Raw genomic sequence first — 7,027 nt, 5'->3', positions numbered from 1 at the left:
AACAACTACCATGGAGCAGTTTACCCAAGCCGTAGGGCCCTAATGCTGACTGCAGCCCTGAACCTAACACCAACTAGAAGCAGCCGGGCGGCACGCCTAACGCTCCCTATGTATCTCAAACTCAGCCGGAGAACTACATAAACCTAAAGGCAGAAAGTGGAAAAGCTATCTTGCCTCGGAGCAGATTTTTCCACAAAGGAGATAGAAAGACCACCACATATAATAACGGTTAGCAAGATGAAAGGACGCACACAGTCAGAGCTAGATTGAGCAAAGCGAGGCCATGTGCTAATTTCTAGGATACAAAAAGGACAGGATAGTGAACTCTGCAGTCCGCATAAAAATCCTAATATCCTACACGGAGTATGCAAAAAGGGGTAAGTAACCTAGTACTCATATGTACGTACTCCGTACAATGCTTGGGTAACACTGCAGAAAAAATGGCTAACAAAAAACCCTGCAATTAAGATCTCCAACATGAAATACCAGGGAGAGTAGAACCACTCTGCCTTAAGGCTATCAGCCGACTGGCAACCGCATGAAGTCCAAACACACCTATATCCAGAGCAAGCCAGCACTGAAAATCAGGTGTGCAACAATCCAGTCACAGACCTCAATGCACCAACACCAGCAACCACCGGGGGGAGCCCAAGAGCGGAACCCATCCAGATAGCATTCACAACAGATATTTTACAGAGGGGCACTGTGTGTGTGTGTGTGTCTGTGTGTGGCGATATACAGAGGGGCAGTGTGTGTGTGAGGATATAAATAAAGAGCGGAAGCTTGTGTAGGGGATAGTATACAGAGGGGCAGTGTGTGTGGTGAGATATTATACAGAGGAGCAGTGTGTTGTAGAGATATAATACAGAGGAGTAGTGTGCGTGGGAGAGATATACAGAGAGGCAGTGTGTGAGGGAGATATTATACAGAGGAGCAGTGTGTGGAGGGGTATATTGTACAGAGAGGCAGTGTCTGTGTGGGGGATATTATACAGAGGAGCAGTATGTGTGGGGTATATTATACAGAGGGCCACTGTGTGTGGGGATATTATGCAGAAAGGCAGTGTCTGTGAGGATATTATAGGGGTGGAGGTGGAGCCTGGGGGAAGTCTCAAGGGCGCCCTAAAATTTTGCCATTGTGGGACCCTGAAATCCCTAGTGGTGGCCCTGGTGAATGCCATAAAAACAAAACCATTCCAAACCAGCAAGTATATTCTTTTCATTTTTCAATACATTATATGTTAAATTAAATTGTCCAATTTAAAAGTACAACTTGTCGGGGGCGTGGCCTGCTTGCTAATGGCACCGGTCACCTAGCTGCTGAGCTCCAGCCACCTCGACTCCTAACCGGCTCACTGCGGCTCACCAGTGGCACCAATCTCTCTGCACACGGGGGGAAAGTGCTGCGGAGGTACCCAGGAACGTGGCATGCCAAGGGGAAAGTCCCAGAAGAAGCCGTCCCCGGCGAAAGTTACAGACTTCTTCTCCAGCACGGGAAGAGGGAAAATGGCAGCAGCATCCTCCTCCACAGCTTCCTCACGCTCATCCAGGAGGGGATCCACAGCAGGCCCAGACTTGGACACAGACGCTGCAGATATACCGCTTACCAAAGGTACCATGCAGAAACTGCTCAGTGCCCTCCGCTCATCACTGCAGCAGGATTGGAAAGATATGGTGGCTGAGCTGAGGGGAGATATCACTGCCATAGGCAATCGCACAGCACACATTGAAACTAAAATGCAGGAGCTGACAAAGTCACACAATAGCCTCATTGATGCCAATGCAGCACTGGAGGAACAAGTGCAAAAGCTCCATACCAAGGTCTTGGATTTAGAGGACAGGTCCCGCAGAAACAACATAAGAATCAGAGGAATTCCAGAGGCCATACCAGACAAGGGGCTGCAGAGCTTTCTAGGCTCCTTGCTGCAGGAGCTGCTCCCAGACCTGTCTGCAACTGATTTCCTGGTGGACAGAATACACAGAGTCCCTAAGCCTAAATCCCTCAGTGCTGATGCCCCCCGGGACACTTTGGCTCGCCTGCACTTTTACAAGACCAAAGAAGCCCTGCTGCGAGCCCTGAGAAGGAGGCCGCCTCTGTCTGAGCAATTCCAGCACCTGTCCATTTTTCCGGATCTGTCTGCAGGAACCCTGGCAAAAAGGAGGGAATTTGCCCCTTATACCAAAATTCTCAGGGATGAAGCTATATCCTATAGATGGGGTTTCCCTGTAAAGATCCTGCTTTTCCGTGCAGGAAACACCCACATCTGCCATTCCCCACAACAGTTGGCAAAGCTCCTATCCTCATGGAACATGGCAAATCTCCCGGCCAGATCTCCAAGAGCCACAGGATCATCCCAAAGGGATAAAGTGAATGAAGATTGGTCCGTCGCGTGAGTTATGTGATATGTCTGAGTCGCGGCTGAGACTTAGTTGCTACTTTTAAGGTCCGCTGGTTCTGTTCAACCAGGACCCTGAGCCCCCATGGCGGTACATTTCCACCATACCGCAGGCCCCCTTTTTGGGCTTTTTTCTATGTGGACTGATGCTCCCTACATCAGTAATGTTAGTGATGTTAATGTTGTCAGTGTTACCTCTTTCCTGCCTAACCTTCCTTTCTCCCCCCGCAGCTCTAGGCAAGAGACTTTTTTTCATGTACAATGGTACTGAACTGTATGTCTATATAAATGTTAGGGGCCTGAACTCGCCGGCCAAGAGATCCATGTTTTGGCGGGAAGTGGTTAAATCCAAATGTGACGTGATTTGTGGTCAAGAGTCTCATCTCCTCCAAGGGGACTCGCACAGGTTAAATAATGCTAAATTTCCTTTCATACTGCTGGCTTGTGGGAAAAAAAAAAAGGCTGGAGTATTCATTTGTGTAAAAAATACTGTTGCGTTCACACTACATTCCCAACATTTAGACCCTGAAGGTAGATACGCCATTATTAATTGCTCCATAAATGGATCTAAGTATACTATTGCAACCCTTTACGCCCCCAACTCTGGTCAGATCAACTTTCTGCGGAGGTTTCTTTCCAAGCTTTCATCCGTTACAGAGGGTAAGCAAATAATCTGCGGGGATTTTAACATGTTAATGTCCAGCACTCTGGATTGCTCCAATACTGCTGTAAAGAGGAAGGAAATGAGCACAATAATTTCAGAAAGGCATCTCCATGATATATGGAGATACCAACATGCAAATGAGAGGGACTACACATTCTTCTCACCTCGGTTCACCTCATACAGCAGATTGGACTACTTTCTGGTTGAAAGCTCACTTATTTTGGATTGCTCAGATTCAAAAATTGGACTTATAGCTTGGTCGGACCATGCCCCCATATACCTGACAGTCCAGGAGCAAAGCCGCACGCCCGTTTTTACCCGGTGGCGCATGAATGACTCCCTCCTAACCTGTAGACAAATCTCTGAGGAGTTGCAGGCCGACCTCGCAGAGTTTTTTAAATTTAATGACAACAAGGAGGTGACAGAGGAAACGCTATTGTCTGCACACAAGGCCTTTATTAGGGGGTCATTCATCAAAATTGCCACTAGGGAGAAAAGGAGGCGTCAGGCAACTTCCAAAGCTCTACTGTCCCACATAGCGCTTTTAGAAGCCCACAATAAATCTGCCCCAAACATGTCAACATCTGACGAACTCAGGAAACTAAGAACACAGCTCCGTCAATTGCTGATGGTAGACTATGAGAAAAATTTAAGATCCCTCAAACAGCGGTACTATATGATGGGTGACAGGGCGGGTGCCTTACTAGCCAGGAGGGTTAAAAAACGAGAAATGCAAAACAAAATTGAATACCTCGTGACGGGTTCTAATGCCACAATACGCAACCCAACGGAAATAGCCAATGCATTCGCTGATTTTTATCAGTCTCTCTACAACCTTAAAAATGACCCCAATGCCCCAAAGCCTACCCAATCGGCAATTAATTCCTTCTTAAACAATATTAATCTTCCTCGGTTATCTACAGTACATCTAGAGCAACTAAATTCCCCTTTCTCCCTGGAAGAGGTTCGCCAGGCGGTGATCACAGCCAAAAGAAATTCAGCTCCAGGCCCAGACGGCCTCACTAACTCCTATTATAGGCAATTCACTGAAACCCTGTCTCCTTTCCTCCTGAGACTTTTCTCCTCTTGGCGAGCCACAGCAGATATTTCACCAAATAATCTAGAGGCCATTATAACTACCCTGCCAAAGCCAGGAAAACCCCCTACATCACCAGGAAACTTCAGGCCAATATCCCTCCTAAACTGCGACTTAAAATTGTACGCCAAAATAATCTCAGCTAGAATACATAAAGTCCTTCCATCACTGATTTCCCCGGATCAAGTGGGGTTTGTGGCGGGGAGGCAGGCGAAAGATGGGACGAGACGTATGCTGGACCTGATTGCGGTGGCTGAGGGGAGGAAAATCCCCAGTGTATTCCTGTCCTTGGACGCAGAGAAGGCGTTTGACAGGGTGCACTGGGGATATCTGAAATCTGTACTGGCCAAGTTTGGATTTGAAGGCCCCATACTTACCGCCATAATGGCACTATACTCTAACCCTAACGCCAAAGTTCTGGCATCCGGATTTATATCTCGGAGTTTTGAATTATCCAATGGGACACGCCAGGGGTGTCCGCTCTCCCCTATCATCTATGCCCTTGCTATAGAGCCTCTGGCGCAGACTATCCGTGAATGCCCTCGGATCTCGGGGATTCGAGTGGGGAGTACAAACCATGTGATTAGTCTATATGCGGATGATGTGATTTTATCCTGCACTAATGTAGAGGTGTCCCTAAAACACGTAATGGAGATCCTGTCCTCCTTCGCTCAAGTCTCGTATTACAAGCTTAATATTACCAAGTCCTTAATTTTTCCGCTTTTCCTGCCCGCCTCAACTAGAGCCACTCTTTCTCATCTTTACCCTTTCAAATGGGAAGACGAGGGTATCCCCTACCTGGGTATTATACTGGCCCCGCTACACTCCGTGATCCGGAAAAATCTGCTGACCCTGCACACCTCACTGGATAGAGAACTTACTCGCCTTTCTCTTCTCCCGCTCTCTTGGGTGGCGAGAATGCAGACCTTTAAAATGATCTGCCTCCCAAAAATTATCTACTTACTTCGGTGCCTGCCCCTAACAATTCCACAACGGTATCTCACCAAAATTAATTCGCTAATGAGTAAATTTATATGGGCTGGGAAAAAACCTAGAATAGCCCTGAGATGCATGCATGCCCCGTTAAGTGGTGGAGGAATGGGTATTCCTAATATTCTAACATACCACAGAGCCGCTATCCTGGAACCGGCTCGAGATTGGTGGAGGAATGATTCAGACTTAAGATGGTTACAGATTGAGTACACCTGGGCACAGGTCCACTCCCCTAAACAATTCATAGACTCCCTGCTCCTAACCCCTTCGCCCCCCGGCGATCTTCTACCCACCACAGCAGCTCTAAAGAAAGCTTGGTCCTTGTGGAGCAAGCCAGTGTCACATGCTTTAGGTCCCAGCATTCCCCTTAGATCGCTAGAAGCCTTCATTCCGAACTTGAATCTTGCCGCCTGGACACGTGGAGGTCCAATCACCCTAGCAGATCTCTATAGAGAAGGCGTCCTACTCCCGTACTCAGAAATGTGTGATAAATTTAACCTTCCCCGACACAGTCTATTCCAGTTTTTTCAAATACGTCACTTTCTTCAGTCCGCTCCTCATCTCCCGGCTCCCACGACAGCTGACCACGCCTCAATTAAAAAATTCTTTCAAAATAGCAAAATCAAAGGCCTTTCATATATCCATAATATGCTAAACTCCCCACAACCGGACAAACAATTGCCGTATATGCTCAAATGGGAAAAAGATCTAGCTTCTCCGCTTCCGCCGCAAGAATGGTTCGCGGCCTCAAAATGGATCCACAAGTTCTCTTCTTGTCTCAATCATATAGAGCAATTAAAAAAGGTTCATCTGAGGTGGTACAACTCCCCTACTAAACTGGCTTCTTTTTCCCCACATGTGTCACCACTGTGCTGGAGGGGCTGCAACCACAGGGGCACCTTATGTCATATGTGGTGGTTTTGCCCTAAGTTATCTAACTTCTGGCAGGAGGTGTTCAATCTAATCCATGAGGTTACTAGTCTCCGCCTTTCTCCAAACCCAACCTTAGCGGTGCTACACATTGGCTTAGATGGGATCCCGGATCTTTTAAAAAACATCATTTCTCACATTCTCATAGCTGGCAGGTACTGTGTGGCATACAAGTGGAGGTCGGTGAGCCCCCCTACAAAAAGAGATCTAATTGAGAGGATCAACCTACACTGGCTATACGAAACCAACTTGGCCCCCAACCTAGAGAAGAGAACGGTGAGACTTAAACAATGGCACCCGTGGGCCACTTCCCTTTATGCAACGGCCCTCCCCCAGATACCGACACCTACACCATAAATAAATTGATTATGCCTAAGAATGTCTTGTAGAGCTGCTTCCCCCACCCCCTCTCTTTCCCCCCTCCCTCCCTGCTCCTATGTTCAGGTTGTTGTTGTAAGGGGTATTTAATGTCCCAGATTGATATTCTGATAATGGCTCGAGGCTATTCCACCTCGTGCTACTCAATGCTCCTGTTCTTGATGTTGTTGTATGAGAAGTTTGTATTTTTCTGAAAACTCAATAAAAACCTTTATGATAAAATAAAAAAAAAAAAAAAAGTACAACTTGTCCTGTAAAAAACATGCCGTCATACTGTTATGCCATAAAATAAGAAGTAAAAATAGCTATGGCTTTGATATGTGGAGATTAAAAACAAACTTGAAAGAAGAATGGCTGAGGGTTAAAATTGTGTGTTTCTACTTTAGGTTTGTCATACAATAAGTTAAACATTTCTAATTTACTAAGATTTCATAGTAAGATTGACTCTGTATATTTGGTGTCTGTGAAAGGCTATAAAAATCAACAACAAAAAACATACAATACAAATACAATGGAGTGTTGAAAAAAAGACAAGAACTCTGAAACAATGAAAGTGAATTTATTTTTAATA

Source organism: Anomaloglossus baeobatrachus, chromosome 8, assembly GCF_048569485.1.
Source record: "Anomaloglossus baeobatrachus isolate aAnoBae1 chromosome 8, aAnoBae1.hap1, whole genome shotgun sequence".
In the NCBI taxonomy this organism is placed as follows: Eukaryota; Metazoa; Chordata; class Amphibia; order Anura; family Aromobatidae; genus Anomaloglossus; species Anomaloglossus baeobatrachus.
Note: the sequence above shows the minus strand (reverse complement) of the source record.